Source organism: Cebus imitator, unplaced genomic scaffold (genome assembly GCF_001604975.1).
Source record: "Cebus imitator isolate Cc_AM_T3 unplaced genomic scaffold, Cebus_imitator-1.0 Scaffold108, whole genome shotgun sequence".
NCBI classification, from domain to species: domain Eukaryota; kingdom Metazoa; phylum Chordata; class Mammalia; order Primates; family Cebidae; genus Cebus; species Cebus imitator.
Window position 1 is genome coordinate 122775 of NW_016107423.1, and position 24064 is coordinate 146838.

The window sequence follows — 24064 nt, forward strand, 5'->3', positions numbered from 1 at the left end:
AAAGGGCCAGGCATGGTGGCTCATGCCTGTAATTCCAAATCCCAGTATTTTGGGAGGCTGAGGCAGGTGGATCACTCGAGGTCAGGAGTTTGAGACCAGATTGGCCAACACGGTGAAACCCTGTATCTATGGAGAATCGCTTGAACCCAGGTGGCAGAGATTGCAGTGAGCCGAGATCATGCCACTGCACTCCAGCCTGGGCGACAGAGTGAGACTTTTTCTCAAAATAAATAGACTAACAGAGGCAGGAGTAAGACACTGAGAACTGTGATGAGTTAGTACACACTGTCCTAAAAGCACTCAAAAAAATTTGTAATTTTTTTTAAGCATTCTTTACTGAAAACAAAATGCAGGGTCAAATTCCACCTGATGCCTATAGTTTGCAAACCTAGGTTAATCAGGAGGACAACTTGAGTAAGATTATTCTTGCAGCTACAAATTCATGTAATTGTGTTGTACACATTTCTTCTCTTTGTATAGAAGTATATCACAAGAAACCTGAGCAAATGACTTACTAAAGTTCATGTTTTGTTGATTAGGACATAAACTAAGCTGCTATCACATGGAGACTTTAAAATGCAGTGGCTCAGATAAAATGCAGGCCTGTTTCTCTTTAACATACAGTACGGAGGGAGATAGGTGACTTTTCTTCATGTGGCCAACCAGGAACTTAGGGACCCTCTAAGCTGTTGCTCCACCATCCCCTGGGTATGGTTCTGACTACTTGGTTGACGTTCCCTCACCACTTGCAGAACGTAGAACAAGGAAGGAGAAAGTGGAGGGGAGCCATCCAGGGACCAGACTGATGGCTTCTTCTTATACCCCATTGGCCAGAACCTAGTCATGTGGCCACACCCAGCCACAGTGGAGTGCAGAAAGTGGAGTCTATATAAGCCATCATGCTCCCAATTAAAACTCAGGGGTGCTTTTAATAAAAAGATTGGGAGAATATTTATTGGGAAACAATTAGCAGTCTCTGCTACATATTCACTAGTCTAATAAGTTTCTGGACGATCTGATGAAATACTCTTCAGTAATCTGCTGGATTCTTGGTCTTCACTTTTTACCAGGTGCAGGCTTTGAATAACCCATTCTAGAGCCTCACTCAGAACCACTGTCAGGCTCATCAGTCTTAACTTTGCAGAAATGACCTCTTTTTGCTTTAGAAAACAGGTTCGCTTTTATTTTTTCCCAACTCCCTAGAGCACTCACCCTCAGGATTATTCAGAGATCAATACCTTGGTAATTTCCTTCTCAACCACTTCTGGTGCCATGAAATATCATTCTTACAGGTCATGCAACAGAAAAATAGAAAAGTAAAGAAAAGAAACTATTTCAACTAGTCTAGTGAATAGGCAAAAATAAAGAGTGTTAGGAAATGTAAAGGGGTAATATAAAAAAAAATTTTTTTTGAGAGTTTTGCTCTTATCGCCCAAGCTGAAGTGCAATGGCATGATCTGGGCTCACTGCAACCTCTGCCTCCTTAGTTCAAGCGTTTCTCCTGCCTCAGCCTTCCAAGTACCTGGTATTACAGGCATCTGCCCCACACCCAGCTAATTTTTGTATTTTTAGTAAAAATGGGGCTTCATCACATTGGCTAGGCTGGTGTTGAACTCCTGAGCTCAAGTGATCCATCCACCTCAGCCACCCAGAATGCTGGCACCACAGGTGTGAGCCACCACACCCAGCCAAAATTCATTTTTGAGAGAAGTTCAGTTACATCAAGAAAAGGCTTCAAGTCATTTATTAATCAATGGATAATGATTTTATGTCAATCTTCTTTATACACATGCATCCATAGGGTTTTGTTTTATTTTACCATCACTTAAGCCAACTAGAATTGTGAGTATCAGCTTCTCTGAATAATAACTGGGAAATCTTCCAAAAGGAAGGCAAGGGCTATAATCCTAGTCTAAATTTTTGGTTGTCCTCCCAATTAAGTGTCAAAACAATCGCTTCCTTTGGCGTAACTATTCTTTATTCTACTGAAGAGCCTTTTTAGTGGTTGATTCTGAATAATTATATATTGTGCTTGACTTTCCTTGCACATAATATGAAATTTTTTTCTTACTCTCTATGGTAACTGGTAAAATATTTCAAGCTTATTTCTTTCCTCTCTTAAGTACATATCTAGTTTTCTTGGGGCAGGAAGAATCCAGAAATATACAAAGACAGAGTTAGTATAGGAAGTTTAGGTTAAAAGAAACATATACAGCCATCCTTCAGTATATGCAGGGGACTGGTTCCAGGACTCCATGTATACCTGTGCATACTTCTCGGAAGACAGATAGGGAAAGTCAGCCTTTAGTATATGTAGGTTTAGCATCCCATGAATTCTGTATTTTTCATCATGTTTGGTTGAAAAAATCTGTGTATATGTGAACACCTGGAGTTCAAACCAACCTTGTTGAAGGGTCAATACAGTTGTATTTCAAGCTTCATCTCTCAAAATCCCCTCCACACTTCATCCACATTGAGCCTGCTTGCCTTTTCCTGAAACACATATACATTGTTCCACCCTGTGACTTTCCTGGTGCCCTTTACTCAACAGAGAATGTCTGTCTTCCCCTTTCATCCCCAGACTATTGATCCTCATTCATCCTTTATTGTCAGCTCCAAATCCACCCCCATGATGTTTTCCCTGATCATCCACAATATAATCAAGTGTTTGATTATATTTTTTCAGCTGGCAAATAGCTGCCCATTCTCTTTTCAAAGAGAGTGTGTGCAAGTGAAATTTTTTATTTTTAAAAAACTTTGTAGTTTTTACCTTTACACTATACCCAAGATTATTCTTTTTCATCAGGCTATCACTTCTGTGGTCGCTATCTGCTGTTATGTTTCCTTTCCTGAAATGGACCCACATTTAATCATAAGGTAAATCAACTGTGCTAGAACGGCAAGAAACCCCCGGCTAGCTGACTGAAAATACCAGGGGCTAGCAGATAGCTCAGCAGGAAAGTATTCTGGTTCCTCTCCAGTCCTATCCTTGACTGGCTTTTCACCCACAGAAGCAGGTCCCATAAGCATCCTAAAGGATCTTAGATCACTATCTCTGTGACTCTCTGCCTAGCCACCTCGGAAAGGAGGAAGCCTACCAGAGAAGTCTGCAAAGCCATGGCTAGGGGGTAGAGTTGACAGATAACAACCAGCTGAGCTGACCTAGCAACACACTTTCTACTTCTCCAGGACTGTTTCCCACATGCTATCATGTGTGACCCAATTAGGTCTGTGCTTTCGCTCGAATTATTTGCTTCTGAATGTATTTAGAAAACCATAATGTTCATTTGCTTTTGCTTCTATTAGTAAAGAATACTTACTCATTTAGACCTCTCTCTGGCTGGTGCTGATCATATTTGATAACATTCACAAAATAACTTATTTTCATTTTCGCATTTCTTCCAACCCATAATAACTCCTTGGGGACGGACAACATCTGCTCCTGTGAGATGAATAGCTACAGCCTTCCGGATGGTTTCTCCAGGCTTCAGACTGCAGGGAGATCAGCACTCCCCCGTTCTTTTGGATTCCCTAGATTTCTTCACAGAAGTTTATGGAAAACCGAATTGTAAGGCCAAGGTGCTAATCAGATATCAGAAACCTGTGAAAGAGAAAAAATGAGCCTAAGAGAAGATACTTTGAAAAACAAGGAAGATTTACAAAAGACTTCAAAGACCTTTAAAATCAGTAGTAAATTACCTCCTCAGGGATTAAAAATTCTATAATGAATAGTAAATTTCTTCTGCTCCCAAGTATTTAGTGTCTTTACTGTTAAAATATTAATATTGCATTTTACTAGAATAAGACTAACTTTTTTAAATTCCAGGCATTTAGATTTAGAATTCAATACACAGCTTATTAAAGTGTGAGAAGTGTTAATATAATTCTCTAATGTTCTTATAACCATGTCCCAAAGCCCTAGAGCACGTATGCCACATGAGCTAATTAATATCGAGATTTCATAATGTATGTCAGCACCATAGACAATTAGATTTGAATAAAAAGATTCCCTTTCTGATGCTAAAATGACATTGGACATTTAAACATTCATTGAGGGCCTACTGAAAGTGAAAAGAGGGTGGGGAGGGGGGCTGAGGACAGGGATGAGAATGCAATTGAGGGGAGGGGAAGCAAGGAAATGAACAAAACAAGGAACAGGTTGAGTACTCCTTATCTGAAATGCTTGGGACAAAAAGTGTTTAGGATTTTGGATTTCTTCAGATTTCAGAATATTTGCATATACACAGTGAGATATCTTGGGGAAGGGATCCAAATATGAACACAAACTTTGTTTCACATTACATGGCCTGAAAGTAATTTTGTACTTTTTTTTTTTGTGAGACTGAGTTTCGCTCTTTCGCCCAGGCTGGAGTGCACTGGCACAGTCTCAGCTCACTGCAACCTCCACCTCCACCAGGCAGATCATTTGAGGCCAGAAGTTCAAGACCAGCCTGGCCAATATGGTGAAACCTCATCTCTGCTAAAAGCACAAAAATTATCTGGGTGTGGTGGCATGCACCTGTAGTCCCAGCTACTGAGGAGGCTGAGGCAGGAGAGTCACTTGAACCTGGGAGGCAGAGGTTGCAGTGAGCCAAGATGGCACCACTGCACTCCAGCCTGTTAACAGAGTCAGACCCTGTCTCTCAAAAAAATAATAATAACAGATAACAGCAGGCTTTTGGTCTCCACCTACGATGGTGTATTTTGATTTAAAGGTTACTGAGTATTATATTTTACTTTTTTAGATGAGAAGAAACATCAGAAGTAGTTGAGGGACAAGGAAGTGGGTCCTCTAGAAATGAGGAGGTATTCTGCTGGGTGGCTTTTTAAAATGTTTCCTCGGGAGTTATCTACCTCATTAGCATTGGTTTTTGTCCTGGAAGTCTCTCCTTGATTTTATAACATGATTTCTTGCTTTGTTATGGGTGCACTCTGCTCTAGTCCCTCAACAAATAAGCCCATCACACATTTTCACCATGTCATCGGAGGCACTTTTTCTGCAGTGTTAACATCATCTTCATTGTCACTATTACCACAATCACTTTGTTTCAGAATCATTTCCATTATTTCACCATTATTCAGTGAATGAACCACTGGAGCCTCATTATCAATGTTAAAAACTTCTTTTATATCCACTTCTTGCAGCTTACTGATCAATTCTGCAGGTATATTTCTTGCATATGTGAGAAGGTCAGTATGCACTTTGACACGTGACATACAGAATTCTTCAAAGTCACCACCTTGTTCATAGTCCTCACTGAACATAGACACAGGCCAGAAGTTGTGCCAGACATGCACAACTATATCTTTAGTCACTGTATTCCAAGTGTTGGAAAAAGTATATACAGCATCCTTCACGCCAAACTCCTTCTAAAAACCTTCTACCCTCAAGTCTCTGTTCAGTTCTGCTAGTATGCTTTTCAAGGGCTTTTTTGGCCAGCACAGTGGTTCGCACCTGTAATCCCAGCACTTTGGGAGGCTGAGGTGGGCGGATCACCTGAGGTCAGGAGTTCAAGACCAGCCTGGCCAACATGCTGAAACCCCGTCTCTACTAAAAATAAAAATCTAGCCAGGTGTGGTGGTGTGCACCTGTAGTCCCAGCTACTTGGGAGGCTGAGGCAGGAGAATTGCTTGAACCGGGGAGGCAGCTGCAGTGAGCCAAGATCACACCACTGTACTCCAGCCTGGGCAACAGCGTGAGACTTCATCTCAAAAAAAAAGAAAAGAAAAAAGTTTTATTATAATTACCCTTCATTTGATATTTGGTCACATAGCTTAATTAATGAAGTCACATTTTTGGGGAAAGTATATGGCATAAATGATATTTTTTATGAGAATTTCAGGGAATTCTCAGAATTTCAGAATTTTTTATGAGAATATCATAAATGATATTTTTTAAGAGAATAAGCAGGACAGGGGTTGAGGAATAACAATATCTTGCAGTAGTCATTCAGTCTAGCTGAATCAGCACTAACCAAACACTGGTACAAACTGTTTGTGATACTAGTCAGAAAAGACATCCCTGGTGATCCGTGCCTTTTTGTTAGCATCAGAATGGAGTAGTAAGAAATTAATTTCTTGAAAACAGCCAAGAATGCAAGCTTTTGCCTATCACAGCAAGTTTACCTGTATGTGTGCCGGCTGCATTAGCACCTCCCTCACAGTTATTCCGTCCTTGGCATCCTTAATCCCCGTAGGGGCTGTCTCATCAGCTGTAGTCAGTGTCTTTCTGGGGCAACAATACTAAAACCGTGTTGTTTCATCAGCATTATAGACTTGTTCTGACGTCAGATTTTAATCAGCCATGACCTTGACAAACTCATCAATGAATTTCTCTGCTGCGGAGAATCGCTTGAACCTGGGAGGTGGAGGTTTCAGTGAGCTGAGATTGCATCATTGCACTCCACCCTGGGTGACAAGAGCAAGACCCAGTCTCAAAAAAAAAAAAAAAATTCTCTGCTGCCTCATGAGCAGCAGATGCTTTCTTATGACTAAATCTTTAACAATTTAATGCTGTGTCTTCTCTTAAATTTCTTCAGACTATCACAGTTCCCTTCAGTTTTTAGTTCATCATGAATAGATCTTTTCTTGTTTTCCTATTTTTCATTAACTTCTATTCATCACTTTCAGCATGGAACCTTGACAGTGTATCCTTCTGATTCTTCAGGTCATATATGATCATCCCAACCCCATTCTCTTCCGTAAGATGTTTCACACACCTTGTCCAGTTTCTCCAACAGCTAAAATTTCTGTGCTATAGATTAACACAAATGCTTCCTCTATTTCTTGTCATTGTTACCCATGGGGTATCTCCAAACCTTTTTGACATTTTAAATAATAATTTTATACCATGGAGCAGAAAATAAGCAAACAAACAAAAAACACAATGAGCATTGCATGTAGATCTTGACCCAATGTGGGGCATCGTGGGGAGCCTACCATTAGAGAGTCCAGCCTGCACATGTGCCATTTTATTATCCTATGTGGGCATGCCTGCATGGGGAAATCTGAGTGTACATGAAACAAAAATCACAGCAGAAGGGGGATACACAGGTCTTTCTTTGTTTCCCTTGGGGACACTAAGTAAACTGTTGTACACTGAGTCTTGACTGTGACTCATCACATAAGGTCAGGAATGGAATCTTCAACTTGTGTCATCAGGTCAGTGCTCAAAAAAATCTAGATTTTGGAGCATCTCAGATTTCGGATTTTTGGATTAAGAATCCTCAACATGTACCTGCTTTCAAAAGATGTTTATAATCCCATAAGAGATGGACAGGTGAATGGATGTAAAGGAAGGTGCCCTCAGTATGCTGTCATTTGTACACTGACAAGAGAAATAGGCAGCACCCTGTTTTTAAACTGTAGAGTCACTTTTTATAAAACCTGGAATCCAGGGCTTTGCTGAACAGTCTCAATTGAAGAGCTAAGATTAGTAGCTAAGTTTTTTTTTCCTAGGGCTTGTAATATTTCTAGCTCCCAATCAAAACACAGAAAAACTCCAAGTGAAAAAACAGGTTTCACTTGCTACTGCTTAGAGAGCTTTTTTAGCTTAAGAGTTCTTTGCACTTATAAGGAAGCTTTATAACTTGAAAGGCTGACAATATTGAGAATATAAGATCCAAGGTCAGGAGATGGAGTTTCATCCCACCTCTGTCACTTAGAAGACATAACACCTTGAGCGCATCCCCTTCACCTCTCTGAGCTTCAAAGGAGGCAATCCACAAACCCTGTTTATACATACTACAAAGGTAGAAACAAAAGTCAGTTGGTGTTACCATTGTTTGCTCATATGATGATGACTGAGACCATTCACCAAAATCACACACTACACCAGGGATACAAATGACCAAGAAAGAATAGAAAATTTACTTCCTAATTAGCCTGCACCACTTTAGCTGAGCTCTAGTCCATACTACTACTCTGTCCTGTGAGTAACTGTCCAGCTTCACTTCCTGTCACACCTCTCACACTTAGCCATGTTGGCCATTGCTGAAACATTACACATTCTTCAGCCCCTTTATGACTGTGCCAAGGTCCTTCCTTAGGTCTTAGCACCCTAAACCTACACTTTGTTTACCTCCCTAGAGTGACATATTATAAATTGTCCCCTCAATAGACTGGGAACTCCTTAATGACAGAGGTCATTCGTTATTTATCTTTTTACCCATGTCAGAGTAACTTGATAAAGAAGGATGTGAATTGTTGAATGAATGGATGGATGCTAGTACATAAGTCATAACTTCTGCTCACAAAGAATTGTGACATACTCCAAATATTTGTTTATGTGTGTTTCCCCACAGTATTATCACTCTGGATACCTTTTTTTTAAAAACAGTGTCTCGCTCTGTCACCCAGGCTACAATGCAGTGGCACCATCATGGCTCATTGCAGTCTCAACTTTCTAGGTTCAAGCATTAATATATTTTTATTTATTTTATTTCCGTGACTGAGTCTTGCTCTGTTGCTCAGGCTGGAGTGCAGTGGCATGATCTCGGCTCACTGCAACCTCCGCCTCCGGGTTCAAGCAATTCTCCTGCCTCAGCCTCCCGAGTAGCTGGAATTACAGGCATGCACCACCATGCCTGGCTAATGTTTGTATTTTTAGTAGAGACGGGGTTTCAGCATGTTGGCCAGGCTGGTCTCAAACTCCTGACTTTATGATCCACCCACCTCGGCCACCTAAAGTGTTAGGATTACAGACATGAGCCACCTCGCCCCGCCCAAAACATTTTTAAATATCAGAATTGTTGAGATACTATTCACACTCCATAAAGTTCAGCAGTTTAAAATGTACAATTCGTTGGTTTTTAGAATATTCAGAGTTGTGCATCCATCACCACTATCAAACTGCAGAACATTCTCAACACCCTAAGAGAGCCCTACCTATTAGCAATCACTTACCCAGTCCTCCCACCCCAGCAACCACGAATCTACTTTCTATCTCTATGGATTATTAATTGATTCCTTGTTTTACAGTATACAAAGCATTGCATATGAGAATGCAACTCTTCTCTGGACGGAAAAGAAAGAAAAGCTGAGGCAGCTTTGATTTAACATCGAAATACAAAATCAACCTGCAACCAGCTCTATGACCTTGGACAAGTTGCTTAACTGGATTTAGTTTCTTCATAAGATAAAGAAGTCTAGAGACACCTGCAGGTTAAAAACAAAAAACAAACAAAAAAAAACAAGCAAAACCAAAGAAGCCTTGGTGATAATTCCAATGCTCCACCCTAGACAGCCTTTCCTGGGCTTCTGTAAGAAACGAGTTTATACCAAAAAGATTTCACACCACTGCTGCCACGGCGACTGCCCTCCCCGTGCAGAGCTCTAGAGATGTTTTCTCTCTTTCTTTTCTTTCTGGCCGTCTATTTGTCTCTAGGCTGGCAAGGAGCGGGGCAACTGCAGCGCCCAGGAGCGGAGGCCGAGCACGCCGGTGTCCGCAGGAAGCCTCGCCCAGCGCGGACCGCACCCTCCCGCGGCGCCCCTGGCGAGTCCGCCCGTCGCGGGGCCGCCAGCCGCGCGCGCCCCCGGTGTGGGAGGAGCGCGGCAAGCAGGGGCGGGGCTAGCGACTCCAGCAGCCAATCGGGAAGGCGGCGCGTCCTGGGGGGTCCGCGGCTCGCCGGGCGCGCACGGGGCGGGGCTCCGCTTGACCGTGGCTGTCGCGGGGCAGCCCAGCCCGGGCGCAGCGAGCGCAGGGATCGCAGGCGGCGGCGGCAGCACCGGGTCCTCGAGGCTCCAGCGCTCGGCGCAGCCAAGTAGCCTCGGGCGGTGGCAACCACGGCGGCGGCGCCCGGGCGATGCTGCGGGTCTCGTCGGGCGCCGGTGTCCTGGCCTCTTCCTCAGGTACCCAGCCCGGATCGCCCCTCGCCCCTCGCCCCGGGGAACCGCAGCTCCCGGGAGGCGGCTTTGTGAGGCTGTGGGCTCCGTCGCCCGGGCGGTGGGCCGGGGAGCGGGTGGGTGGGGCCGGGCGGGGCTGCGCGGCCGGGGCCGCCTTCCCTCGGAGGAAGAGGGTGGGGGCTGAGGGAAGCGGGCGGGGGTGGGAGCGCTGTCTCCGGGCCGCAGCTGATGGCATCCCCGGGCTCTGTCCTCCTGTCTCCGTGTGGGTTCGAAGAGGTTTTGTTCCAGGAGAAAGTTTGATGCCCAGACTTGAGGAGCCAGACTCGGGGTTCCCTGAGGTCCGCGCCTTTAAAGAGGCAGCCCACCCTGCCGTGTGAGCCCGTGCCCTGCGTGTAGGCTCGTGGGAACCCGTACCCCAGCAGCATTCCTGCCACGGGACCTTCCTTGAGAAAATTCCTCTGTGGGAATCCCCCTGGGGAGGGGGCTTTGTGCGGACGGCACCCAGAGCCGGCATAGTGTGAAAACTGCAGCAGGTAGTCAGTGGCCCTATGTTATCTCTGCGTAGAGTGGACTCGACCGAGGTCTATGCTTTAAATCTACCTTGCCGTCTAATCAAAGATCCCCAAACACTAGTGTGTCCAAGGTGCCGATAATTACTCTGTCGATTCCTTAGCGTTTTCTTATTCTCGATGCTTTCAGTCGGCTTTTGCAGTTTGGGAACAGGTTCTATGGAGCGTACCAAAGTGGTTCGAAGTTATGGCTCACCTCTCAGGGTGATAGCCCAATGCAAAGAATACAGAACACATGTCTATCCCCTCGAAGATGAAAGTTTCAGCCTTCAAAGCAAGATAGATTAGGTGGGGGTTATTTGCTTTACAAAACTTCCTCCAATGCAGAGAAGTGATGCTTAGAGTTTTACACAAGGTTGAGGAACACATCAATCATAAAGCGGTTCAGGGTAGAGATAGTAACATGAAATATCGCATAGTCTTGCCATTAAGCAAATCTCAACAAATGTATGGTAAATTCTATTTCATTCGCACTGATAACATGCGGATTCTCATATTTACATTTTTCTTTATTATCAAGATGTATTCCTACCGTAAGACAACTTCATAATTCCCTTGAAACACCTTACCAAGGCTACTTTCTGGTCTATGTGATATACTCCCATGCTAAAAATCATATCTGTAAAAACATTTACATTTAAGGGAATTTCCTTAGAGGCGACACAGTAGTGTCCACACATTGAGCACATTCTATTCACCAGACACATTACTAGGTGTGGACATATATTATTTTAATTGTCACAATCACTCTAAGGAGGTACTATTATTAGTTTCCCCATTTTTTGAATTTAAAGAGTTTGGGTAATTTTACCAAGATTATTGGGCAAGTAAGTGATACAGGCAGGATTTGAACCTGGATCTGTTTGACTTCCTGTCCATGCTCTATGCTGTCTCCCAGTTCTTGAGAGTTGCCCTCATTGTAATGCAGTGGTGTCATGTGCTAGCTCTACTGGCCTGGTACATCAGACCCCTTTACAGAGTGTTTTTTCCCTCTGGGAACCACCCCCACTGTGTGCACATATACTGAAGGGCCACATTGGTGCTCCCCAGACACTCTCCACCCCATCTCCAGCATATAAATCAGATGGAAATACCCAGTCATGTAAACCCACCTCATTCATTCAGATAAGATGGCCCCAGAAGACAGGTAACCAAGTGTTTTCCTCAGTGGCACGTAAGGAGCAGTCTCTACTCTCAATCATCCAAGCCTATTTTAGCTCTGCATATGGAAGTACACCCCATCAGTTGGCAACAACACATCCCCTGCAGCATTCACACTGGCACACTTGTTCTCCTGTACCAACTGTCAGAGAATTTCCGACCCGGGCCAGTCTACCTAAAAGGAAAGACTGAAATGAAGTCACTGGGGAAAGTGGTATTAGCTCAGGGAATCCCTGAATTCTCAGTGCAGACCAGAAAGGAGATTAACATAGGGCCCTAGGAACAGAAAGCAGGCCTTCTGCATAGTGGGAAATACCACATATATGGTGCAGTCTATTTTTAACACTGTTGAAATATGTGTTCACCATATAAAGCTCTACCTGTTGTCTTTGTGGTGGATGTAGCCACACGCTTATTCCTGATTTGATACTCACTTCTACATTAAAGCAGTTGTTGTTGGCTGAATAGTATCAAAAACTGATGGCACAGTTGTGACACAGTAAGTTTTTAAGCTGTGCCTAAAAATTCTTTCTATTATAATCTATATCCATTGTTTTATCATTTCTCTTCCCCAGAGGGGTGTGTGTATACGTGTGTGTGTTCTCTTTTTGGTATGGTTTTTAACTGTCTTTGGTTCCAAAATAATTTGCTGTAGTAAGTTTTTAAAAAAAGTTCGTTTTTGAGCTGTGACCATATGCTGCCTGGAAACATATCCTTATAGTTGGCATTTTATTCATGTTGCTCTTGTGCTAAGAATCTCAAAGTCCCATATGCATGCTTTGAGATTTCAAATGGACTCTCCTCTCTAAGTATTTCACTCCATTCTTGGTAGCAGTAGTAAGGTTTGAGTTTAGAATACAGATCCAGCACCTCCCTTCTAATATCTGTAAACTGGCAAAAATCAGAGCAGCACCCACTAAAGTTGGGAAAGTAAAATAGGCTTTCTTATCACCACGCTCTTACATCAGAATGGGAGACATGCCCAAAACATTGTTAGAAATAAGAGTGAATAGACTTTTTTAAGTGACTAGTGATCTGCAAAACTATACCAAATGATTGAAATTGTAGTTTGTCTAAAGTTGTGCATTTGTAATACCCTATTAACTTAAAACTGTCCAGAATCAACAAACTTCCACTCTATATTCTGTTCTTTTTCTAAAAGTCTTATTAACTGGCAATGCATCTTTATTTCTATATTTCATCCAGTCAAAAATGCCATCAGTTGTAAGATAATAGCATTATTTTTCTGCTGTACACAAAGAGAAAATACTGCCAATTTTATTACGACGTTCCACTTTAAGGATATTCTTCCATGATAATGCATGAACAGGTCACACTAGTCTCTCACTGCTTTCAAGTTTTCTTCATCTCTTCCTTGGGTTTCGTACTTTTTCCTGCCAGTGTTATTGGTAGCATTGCTTGGGGTGTGATGGACAACCCACTTGCATGAATCTCAGTAACAAACTATAACATAGCTTCATTAACTCCTGTGTTTCTTTATTCAGTCTGGCAAAGCATTTGGATCTTTGTAAAATGATATAGAAATGCCAAACAAAGACAAATGTTTCCTTTAGTAATAGAACGTTTATGTCACACTGCTGTTTCGGTGCCTTCATGCATACGCAGTAATGTCTCCTTGCAGTGCCAAATGATAGTGTAATCTTTTTGAAAACATTTCAGTGGCAATTAAACAGAACACGTGCAGTGCCAACAATGCCCGTAACTCAGTAGAAGTGAAAACAAAATGAATAGCTGTGACCAAGTTTATGCACATGCAGGGACATGACAGTTGTGCTGTGAGTACTGCAAAGTTGTCAGTAATTTTAATATGCCATAAATATTAAGACATATCTTGATTTCAGGGATCTTAAAATCTGAAAAAGGAATCTAATCAATGAAATATGCTAATCTCTGTTCACTTAGTTCCATGATCCCTAACCTGATTACATTTTTTATATATTCATTCATCCATTAATTCCTCCGGTCATTCATGGTGTTAGACTTCAAGCTACAGGAGGGCAAGGACTTTTTCCTGCCTTTTGTTCCCTGCTATATACCAATTACATAAGACAGTCTGTTATACATAGTAAACCTGCTCAAGAAAATATCTGTAGAATGAGTGAGTAAATATCCTCCATGGAAGCTGTGGAGACACATTGAGTACCTCACTACCCTCCTGTTGGTTAGAATACATATTCTTAAAATTATAACATTGACAGAAATGCCAAATGTGAAAAAGAGGAGCAGGCCAGCATGCAGTCCTTGATTTAATTTGTAGGGTCTTATTTCAAATATGCCATTACAAAGCTAGTTTAGGATAGAAAAAAAAATTCCATATATATTTCATTCATCTTGATCACTGAAGGAATATATAACAACTTACATTTTAGTTCTCTTGTATGATCTAAAGTCATTAATTTCTTGAACTCTATACTTAATCCAATTTTACATACTTGTCCTATTGTACATTTAACGTCTACCAGAACTAACAGGGAAATGTCTATACCTTCAGTAGGCCTCTCTGAAGCAAAACTCAGTGTTTGTGACCTTGCCTGGAAATACATCCCTAAGAATATATATATATCTACTTAGGTACATTGCCCTAAAGTCCATTTTTAACACCCCCCCCAAAATGGCCATCTTTACATTCTGACATGTTACAAAGAAAAATTTTAAAAAGAAGAAAACCTTGCTGGGCAACACAGATCTCCATCTGCCAGTGTCTCTGCTTTCCCACTGCTGCCGCCTGCCCAAGCAGAGTGCACTTTTAGACCAAGGACAGGAACCTAGGTGAAGATGCCAGCAGAAGGAATGGCACAGAAACTAGCTTAGCAACCTCTCTGAAGCAGTCTCAGGATCTAAAGCCAATTAGCATCGCCCATATAACCCCACACTCAATGTAACAGCTAGACTTGCAGAGACACACCCAGCTTCCGGTCCAGTGAAATGTGGGCTCTCTGAACACGTATCTAACAGATTGAGGTATCTAGTGGGTTTCCAGCCTGCTAACTCAGGAGGAGAAGATGATGTGGGCAGAGTGTCATTATTGCCTGTCCCCAAGTACAGTGAAGCAATGTGGCATGGTGGTGGGTGCTGTGAAGTGACATGGTAGGTAGCTAGAGCTTCCTCTTTCATATACTAGAAAATAATTATTAAGTCTTTTTGATTATTCACTAAAGGGACTTATATAAAATTGTTTTTATTAAGTATTGTTAACATGGGACAGATGAGGTAATGTAAACAACAAAAAGTTTTAAACTTGTTTACTGAGCATAGAGGGTGGGATGAAAGAAAACCCAAATAATTTTAGCTGCCAATTCTATAATTATGGGGGGTGTTTTAATGGTACCCAGGATTTATGTTAACTAGGTATGGTAAAATATACAGACACAGAAATGACTGTCATGAAGGAAGTTTATTATACCCAGAGTCCCCTAGAAACGAGAAGTACAGCATGGCACACCATGCAGGGAACACAGAAGGAAGCAGCAGGATCAGGCAGGAGGCAGGGGGAGCAAGAAGAAATGTGGGCAAGAGCCTTACTGTGATTTCCATGGGAAGGAATGAGCAAAGCAGGGTAAGCAGGTTTAAGATTGGTTAGTTTGCATCATATTAGCAGGCTCTGAGGTGCAGGGCTGTCTCAAGTTGTATGGTATGTGGCCCTGGGGTGATTAGGGAGGGAGAATAGTGGTCCAGAGTATGAGAGTTTGATAATGGAGCTGGTGGGGTGTGGGCTCTGACTTTGTTGGTTTGCATATGGAGAGCTGCTTACAGGTGAGTCCTTTACCATGTGCAGGCATTGGTTGACCCTGGGAGAGGCAGTCCCTCCAGGCCAGCAAGGCTCCAAGAGGCCAAAACATCAGAATACAGAGAATAAAATTCATGGTGGATGCATGGGGAGTTTGGAAAAATGGTCAACTAATGAATTAAGCCTTATGTACACAATGGGGTATTCAGCCAAATGTGCAGTAATGCCTAGTTCGGGCTCTGACACATGGTACTTGGTAAACATTAATTAAATCTGAGTTGTGGTGCCAGATGGTCCAACCATGCTAAAACTCAGTTCCTGAGATACTGTAGTCAGGTGTGCAGTGTTTATCTTGAGAGAAAGAAAAAAAGTGAGAAACCTATACTATGTAAAGGATCCCCAGATGAAGGATGAGCCCCACTCAGGACAAAAATGAGGAAAAACACTTGACTCTTGTAAAACATTCGTGAACCCTTACGCAAGTATGTTTTTAGCTATAAGTTCTTAAAATCTATAAGATAGTTATGTGTCTAGGGTAATTCCTTATCCTCTGTGGATTTGGAATACAAAGAAAAATAAGGAAATATGAAGGCTATGTGCAACTTTTTAAAAGGGTGTTTCTCAGAGTAAAATTGAAGTTGCAAAGTGAATTGTGTGTTGCAAATTTTGTGCTTAGAAGTAGGCTTCTAAATGGGAGTTACTCAAAATAGCATAAAACATACTTTTCTTCTTGACTACATGTCAGCATTAATCAAATGATCAGATGACATATACATACACATGAAATGATACTGGAGAAAGTTACGTGACGATAATTAACAAAATATGTGTTAGTGGCAAGCTTAGTCACAGGACGTTTAAAATGTACCTGTATTAACTCTGATGGACATGGGGATAGACTCAGACATTGCTTATCGTGATGAATGGTGGGAGTGCATGAAGGTGGGAGTGTTAGGGCTCACTGCTAGGTAAATTGAATGACCTGTTGCTATGGTCAGCCTCATGACTTTTCTTTATGTGGTTGGTTAATGATTATAGCAACTTTAAAGTCCTGTGACTTAGAATCTTGGCCATGCACGTTAAGAAATATTAATGAAAACATAAGCAAGAGGTCGGTCTAATAATCTAAGAAGAGTAATTCCTTCACAGCAGAAACTCTGAGATTGCCCTCTGCTTGCAGCTGCTTTCACCTTGTAACTTTACACACATCTCCCTTGCGTTATGTGGGAGTTTGTCCACGTTGATGGAAATTGTATTAATATATTGCTGGAGCACAGCTGCTCTCCCATTGTGTTTCCAAACTGACATCATAACTCTTTAATTAAAGTGGCAGTGTTAGCCTCAACTAGCTGATGAAACATTTCTGCCTGGCTAATAGTGTTGAACTGGGTTTGGAGTTGGTTAGGGCAATCATTGACTTTATCCATGCTTCACTCTTAAGACGTATTTTTCTATCCAGGCTTTCATGTCTTTTAACCTCTAGTTCCATACACAAATAAGGTCCATATACATGTGGAGTATTTTGTCAAAGGAGATAATATGCAGAAATAGTCTCAGGGCCTTGCTTTCCTGAAGCCTTTTGTTTATGTTGATACTTATAAGTGAAACCGCATAATAGTGAGGGTGGTGGGTGAAGGGGACAGGTGAACAGCCTTCCTGGAGCTGTTCTAAGTTTGTGCATTCTGTTTTAGCTTTAACCTTCATGAATTTGAATTGTACTCATTTGGGGATGGGGTGGGAAGAGGCATATCCTTCTTATTGATTTAGCCCTAGAGCCTAGCATTGTGCCTGCTAGTGGTAGGAGCTTAATGTGTATCAGTTGGATTTTAAAACATTGGTTGATTGGTTGACACAACAATTTCCAACTTCTTTGGCTTAAAAATTCCTACAAATTATGAATAAAAGTCCTTACAAAACACTCTATAATCTGATTGGTAGTTAAGTGATCTAGAAGAATCAAGAACATAAAAAAAGCTTTTTTTAACAAATAGAAATCACAAAGATGAACTGGCCTTAACAAAATATCGATTACAAATGACTATTACTAAAATTCTGTGACATTGGACTGAAAACTATACAGATTAAAAATAAATAGAAATTCCATATTTTGATTATTTAATGAACTTAATTTAAAGCATACAAATGAACAATAGCACCTTGAAAAAAGGATGAATTACTTAATGAAGTTTGCAAGACCAATAAAGTAGCAGTTCTAAGAAGTAAAAACGTAAGAAAGAGAATAATATATTTTTGGTCATAACCAAGTAGTCCAATAAATTTCAGATAGGCCATAGTGTTAAATGTTGGTTGGGGGTGGGGGGGTGAGGTGAGGAAAGAAAGAAAACAAAGTAATGTATTTATCTGAGATGTGAAAGCAATTTATATTTTTCTGAATATTTATGACATCTTACAGAAGATGGGTGCATTGCAATGAATAAAACTGAAAAGCATATAAATAATGTAATAAGACAATTTGGAAAGGCAAAGTGACAAATGAAAAAACATGGCTGATGAAAACTATGGAAGATATGTAAAGAATTGAGATTATTATGGGAGATGTGTCATGAGTACTCAGAATCTGGTTCATGGTGGCTGAGGGAGGTGAGCAGATATTTGGGACATGGAAATATAAATGGAAGGTCCAAACCACAAAACATAACATTTATTGCCACCTCTTTCAGATGTAGCTTGTGCTTTGACAAAAATCAGATGTGATTTGGAAAGTTGAAATTCAGTGTCCACTAACTTTTTCATTTGTCGAACTAGTAAAACAAAAATAACAATAACAATCCTTGAAACACCACTAAAGAAAGTAAATTGTAGGGACTTTATCCCGAACCCACTGAGACAGAAATAAATGCTAGGATTTTCTTATTTTACTTTGGTGTCTTTCCAGACAGTAGAGACAAATTCAATAAGTCTTTAGTTTGGACACTCAGAGACACTGGTAGCACATTAGACAATGTCTCTACCTTCATTGTATCTCTTATAAACACGTTTATCCAAAACAGTATTGAAGATTTTGAAATTTGATCTCCATCTCCAAGAAATGTTCACTTCAGCATTGTTTTTCTTACTTCTGTGAGAGCTAGAGGTTAAAACTCTGAGTAGGTCATGGAAATGAAGGATGACTTTTCTGTCCATCGAAAGTATTAAAATAGGGGCCGGGCACGGTAGCTCACGCCTGTAATCCTGGCACTTTGGGAGGCTGAGGTGGGCGGATCACCTGAGGTCAGGAGTTTGAGACCAGCCTGGCCAACATGGTAAAACCCTGTCTCTACTAAAAATACAAGTAGAGACGTGGAGGCATGTGCCTATAGTACCAGCTACATGGGAGGCTGAGGCAGGATAATTGCTTGAACTCATGAGGTGGAGGTGCAGTAAGCCAAGATTGCACCATTGCACTCCAGCCTGGTGACGGAGCAAAACTCCATCTCAAAAAAAAAAAAAAAAAAGCATCAAATAGGGGCCAAGGAGTCCTTGGAGTCATAGCTGTATTATATTGGATATGCTTTCGAATGGAAAGATCTTCAGCTCCCACTCGTGTGGACTTGCTTTCCATCATCCACAGAATGAGGAAAGAATCAGTGACTGTTGAAGAGTATATGGTTGGCATCACCCTGGGGGCTTTACCTTCTCCCCTTATATCATTTAATTTCCACAGTAGCCCCCCCCATGTGATATACCTCTTTACTGTGTTTATTTTACAGATTAGCAAACTGAAGAACAGAGAGGTGAGGTATTTTCCCAATAGCCACCCTAATAGCCAGTGAAGAAAAATCGAGTGTCTTCAGAATTATGTATTTAAGCATTTGATATGTGCTTACAAACTCATTTTTGAGTTAAACTCTTCCATTCAGTGAAAGAGAAGTTGATGAGCAGTTACAAAAGCAAGCTTCTATGTCATTTTCGTAGCTGGATGTTTCCGTGTGTTTATGTAGGCGTACATCATATGCCCATGGCCTGTGCTTCACATCCCTCCACCTTGGCTTCCTTCCTTGTCTGTAAAATAGGTCTGTTCATTTCCACTGGGCAGGTTTGTTCTGAGTTTGCAAGATAATCTGTATAAAGAATCTTGTGCGTTAAAGGTACACTTGTTATTGTTGCTTTTGTTGCTTTGGGAAATTAATGTAATGGTCTAGTGAAAGTCAGGCATTTTTGTCTCTCAAATTTAGCCCAGCCATGTCCATTGCTATGGTACCCACCCCAACCTAGCTGTTCAATATCGTACATCCACAGGAGCTTCCTTAATGGTTCTCATAAATCCAGCCTAGAATCCTGTCTTCTCCAGCAGGACCTGTGTTTTCTTCCTTACATGAAGTGACTAGATGAGTGGGAAGCAGAAGTAGGAAAGGAAGCACTTCAAAAGGAAGGAGGCAGAGCACAGAGCGGCTTTATTCTCTGCAGAAGGTTGCACCCACTCAGCAGAACAGTGGAATTAAATCCACCAGAAGTAGAACACGAGGAAAGTTTCCAGTCAACACTAAGATGCCAAGATTGGGTAACTATCATCTTCATTTGCTTTCCTTTGAGTCCTGGATGTATAATCAAGTAAGAATAAAACCATAGGCAACCTCTAGTTTACTGTTCAAGCACTAACAAAATAGAGTGTATGTAATCACAGGCTCCATAAGATCTTAAGTAATTAGCATATCTTAAACATTCTTGCAAATATACTACAGCCAGCGAAGCCTACACTGCATCTTCCTGACCTTTCCTTAAGAGATCCTGGGGCAGCCACTAGGAGGTTTTAGAAATCAGTTATCAAATTGCTCTTTTATTCTCAGAGGTCCAACACTACAGGTGTGTGACATGTAATTAACACATTTTAAAATACACTAAATGCATTTTTTAATGTGAATACCTTATTAAAATATATTTTTTACACTTCAAGCAATATGTGTTCAATGTGGAAAATGTAAATATTTAGGTAAGCAAATAGAAGAAAATGGAAATGATCCACAATCCTACCTCCTAAATATAATCACTATTTGCATTTTTAAATATTTCTTCCCAGATGTCTTTTTTCACCTGTAATATTGTTTACAAAAATTGGATCATTTAATATACAGTTTTACAAGCTGTGTTCTTCACATAGGACACCTTATCCCAACTATCTTTCCATGATAGTAAATCATTACACAGAATTTTACATGCATCAGACCTTGGTTCTTGTGTTTTGAGACACTGGAAAAGCCTCTACTCATTTCCTAGGCTAAGGACTTTTTCCGTCTCTACATAAGGTATACTCCTTGTCTCGTGGAGTTTTTAAATTGCTGAAGCTTGGTTCCACCTGCTAAGTGACAGCTCTATATCTGGACCCCTATATTTGCCCAGTATTCTTGTTATCAGGAGCCTCCCACTATTTTCATGATCTAAAGGGGTTTCAGGGTTATCCTGGTGGTTCTGACATGGAAGTGCAAATGAGCCTTTTTTGCCTTGCATCTTCTATAGATGAATGTCAGGAGACATACAACCTTGCCAACCGGCCGGCCTCTTAAAACCAAGCCCATCTGCCAATAAAAACTACCATTCAGAATACTGATACCCTCCTCATCCTGTAATTGCCATTTCTACAGCTGGCTCTCAATTATCACTTCTCCTGGGAGCCAAGATGCCAAACATAATTGAAACTCACAGATAATAACCAAACTTCATTAATAGTTCAAATCTCCTCCCCATCAATCATTTAACTGGAGCTGCTCACAGATGAACTGGTTCAAGTTTTTTCCTTTTATTTCCCCCGATCAGGCCCTATTTCAGAGCCTAATGAGCAATGGGGTAACCAAAATTTGGTTGCCAGAGGGACAGGCAGAGCAGCATGTCTTGAGTATGTGAGTCTGAAACCACCATGACTGAACTGTGTATGATGAGTATGAAGCAAGATGTTGTATACCAATGGAATCAGACACTGTTCCTTCTGGGTTCTTTACCCAAAACGCGTATCTTGCATTTTACTAACTAGGGTCTCCAGAAGCTCATCAGAGCTCTTCAAACATGTTTCAACTAAGTGATGTTCTTTTTGTTTTTATACTGTCTTGACCTGTTCTTTGGTCAGTCTGCCTCCATCTTACCCCCACTTTCCTGCAAGCCAAAAATATATACATACGTATGTGTGTGTATTTTAAATATATACATATACATATATATATATTACAATGTGTATATAGTGTATATATACACATTTTAAAAATCAAAGTCATCATCCTCTAACCTCAAATGTTTCATTCTCTTACCTTCCCAACTGTGGAGCACTGAGCCATGAACCCATTAGTTGCCACCTGTATCTGTGGTAGACCAGCCTCCTTTCCACCCCGTCCAGCGAGGGGCTGCAGCTCCACCTCTTTAGCCCCCTCTCCACCTGTTTCTTCCTTCCCCAGCATAAAATCTCGGTTGCCAGATCCAGTCTTCTTTCAGTGTTTCCATTTTTGTTCTCCCCCTTTCTTTACTTTTGTACTATGCCTTTTTTTTTTTTAATTCCCCTGACATTTTCGTTCTCTCAGTGAGGCTATGGATGTATTTGAAAGAACAAACTTTAAGATCCTGGTATTTTCTATGACCATCGTACTGTTAAAGTTTCCTAAAACAGCACTATTTTTTTTCCTTGAAGTCATTCTGTGCTTTTCAAGGCCCTCATGCAGCTAATTGGGTTGTAACTATAAGAAAGGGTTACTGCCCTCTGGTTACATCATAGATATATCATAGAAGGGCCATCTTGATTTAGACATTGCAAAGCACTCATTTCTGACCATGTTCTCTCCGTCTTTGCTTTATGAGTGGTTGATGCCTCAGAGGTAGTGGTGATTCAGGCCCTGGGGAACTGCTCCAGCCTATTTGAATAAGCTATCAATAACATTAAAAGCCTTCACAGACACTGGTTTGCCAGCACTTAGAGGCTAGTGCAAATTGGATGAGTGCCTTGTTGGTGTTTTCAGTTCCTCCTCAGTGTTTGTTAAACAATTGAAGTATTTGTCAGAAATGTCAGTTGGACTCAAATGCATTATATGCACTTTTAATCGTATTTTTTTATTGAAACTGTGGAACTTGATTTCTTGTTGGATTATGTCCTTAGCACTGGAAAGAACACTGAAGTGTTGAAAAGAAATTTTATGTGAATTACTCTCATTTAGTAGAAGACAGTCAAAGCTGGCACAGACTCCTGAGCTTTCAGCCAGGGTTGAGTGCTGAAGACTGCTGATTAGGAGGCAGAAAGAGCAGGAGCCCAGAATCTGTGCCCTCCTCCTGTCTTCCACCCAATGAAGTGCTCCAGCCCCACTGACCCAGCAAGGGGGCGACGCCAGCTGGATCGTAGACTAGGAAACAAGAAACACAATTCAAAGCGAACATGGGCCTGGGGAAAACGGCCACAGTACCATTGATTTTATCGGGGTCCTGGTTTAGATTCAGGGCATCAGTGATTTCATCCTTGAAATCTTTGTAAATAGGCAAAATGTGTGTGCTTTTTTCTTTTCTTTTCTCTACTTTCCCTTCCTCCCTCCCGTTCTTTTCTTTCTTCTGAAGACAGTCTATATCTTTGATCAGATTCTCAAAGGAATCTATAAGTAAAAAGTATTTAAGAACCACAATTCTAGATTTTCTCCTCTTTAAAATTACCTCTTTGCTCACTGTGTGTAAGTTTTATTCAAATTGCTCCTGGAAAGATGGAAGTTTGAGGTGGCGTTCCCAACTCCAGCCTTTAGATACCATGGGAGATAAAAAATGTTAAACCCAGACCTTTTCATGTCTATAGTGCCCAGTGATCTAAAAAACCATGAAATTACAGGGAGGCTGCTCTGGTGAAACCAAACAGCATGGATAGTGATTCTACCCACTCCCAGCATGGTCTGAAGGCTGTAGGAAGACGCCAGATTACCTAACAAATGGTTGAACTGGGCTGCCGTCTAACTTTTGTGACCAGATCTTTATTATTTTGGTTCCAGTGGGCATATATTCCCACAACTTTGGCTATAATTCTGAACAGCCATAGGTCCAAATACACCTTTGTTATTCTGAAATTCTCAAATACACCCTTCAAACACATTCATTCAAAAACTATATGTTCTTTCAGATCGTAAGTGCAGTGAGACTTGAATACATTTATTTTGTTTTTCACTCAGAATATAAGTTCCTCCAGTGCATTAATGTTGGTCTGTGGAAAGAGTAGATACTTGAATGACAGAGTATCTCCTTTGTAAAAATGACTGGTCTGAAGTAATGTAAATTGAAAGGAAATGAGGTGATAATCAAGTCCTGTTCCACATGCAGTTAGGTTTTGAGAGCTCACCGACTGTCCCTTATTGCATCACATGCTGTCTGTGATGAATTTACCCAATATACATACAGGGAAAAGAAAGAAAAATATGAAATTTTTACTTTTGAAAGTTTTATATTGTCAACACAGTATTATAGTGAAAGCCCAACTAATTTTGGAAGGGAGAATCTGAGTTTATTTTACACTCTCTGATTTGTTGGCTAAATTCCCTTCTGCCAAACTTTGGACTTATCAGGTCTGCTCATGAGTTTTATCTGTGAACTTGAGTAAAGTTTCTGAATTTTTGTAGGTGGATTTACTTATTTTCCAAACTTTGCAAGGCGGTCTCCATTTTACTTGGAACACACATTAAATAAGAGGTATGCCCAGAATCTCTGGGACACATTTAAAGCAGTCTCTAGAGGAAAATATATAGCAATAAGTGCCCACATGAGAAGCAAGGAGAGATCAAAAATTGACACCCTATCGTCA

The 24064-nt window shown here is 41.1% G+C and overlaps 1 protein-coding gene across 1 annotated transcript in view; it reads left to right on the top strand.

Moving 5' to 3' along the window:
- Positions 1–9716: 9716 nt before the first annotated feature.
- The window catches only part of FRY (FRY microtubule binding protein), a 477475-nt gene continuing 463127 nt past the window's right edge, over positions 9717–24064 (top strand). Inside the window, exon 1 of the mRNA XM_017538031.2 lies at positions 9717–9849. The gene's annotated coding sequence lies outside the window, so the exon portion shown is untranslated. The remainder of the gene's footprint in view (positions 9850–24064) is intronic.